The sequence below is a fragment of the Pygoscelis adeliae genome, unplaced genomic scaffold (genome assembly GCF_000699105.1).
Source record: "Pygoscelis adeliae isolate BGI_AS28 unplaced genomic scaffold, ASM69910v1 Scaffold58, whole genome shotgun sequence".
Lineage (NCBI taxonomy): Eukaryota > Metazoa > Chordata > Aves > Sphenisciformes > Spheniscidae > Pygoscelis > Pygoscelis adeliae.
Window position 1 is genome coordinate 516,204 of NW_008825564.1, and position 685 is coordinate 516,888.

Below are 685 nucleotides of genomic sequence, written 5' to 3' on the forward strand. Positions count from 1 at the left end.
TGATAAGCAGATATTTAAATAATACCCTAAATAACAAGTTTAACAAGGGCAATAGAGAGCGAGCTCCACCTTCCTTTTCTAGTAACTATGAAAAGACATTGCTTCCCAGTTCCAAAAGAGGGCTGAACGCACCCCCCCTCCCCTTTTATTTTAAACAGGTTACAAGCAGGCTTTTAAATTACCACCAAGACCTGTAGCTTTACGCACGGGCACATATGGGTCAGGCAGGACAGGATGGAGCAGACACTTTTAGTGCTAGTGGATCGTGCTGTGATGGAACTGCTGCTCCTGCCTCCAGCGTCCGTCCTTACGATCAGAAACTGGGCTCAACACCCCTCCCCTGCCCCTTCGCCTCCAGGGGTGGACACAAGACACAGACAGCCCCACACATCTGGAGAGGAGACCCATCTTAACTTTTGGGGTCAGCCAGCAGACGAACTGCCTGCAGCCGGATCTGTAGGGCTCGTACGTGAAGGAGAAGGGACTGGCGTGCTTTGGGCAGGGGGCTGGTATTTGAAGGCGGCGTGTGTCGGACCGCCCGCGCCCTGCCGAGTGAAGGATACCCGCCAGCGTCCACAGGTGCGGCCGTGGGGAGCCGGCCCAGAGGGAGGCGCCGGCCTGAGGAGAAGGGCGTGCGGCCGAGGGCGGAGGGGCGCCGGCCTCCTTTGCGTCCCCCCGCCCTCGG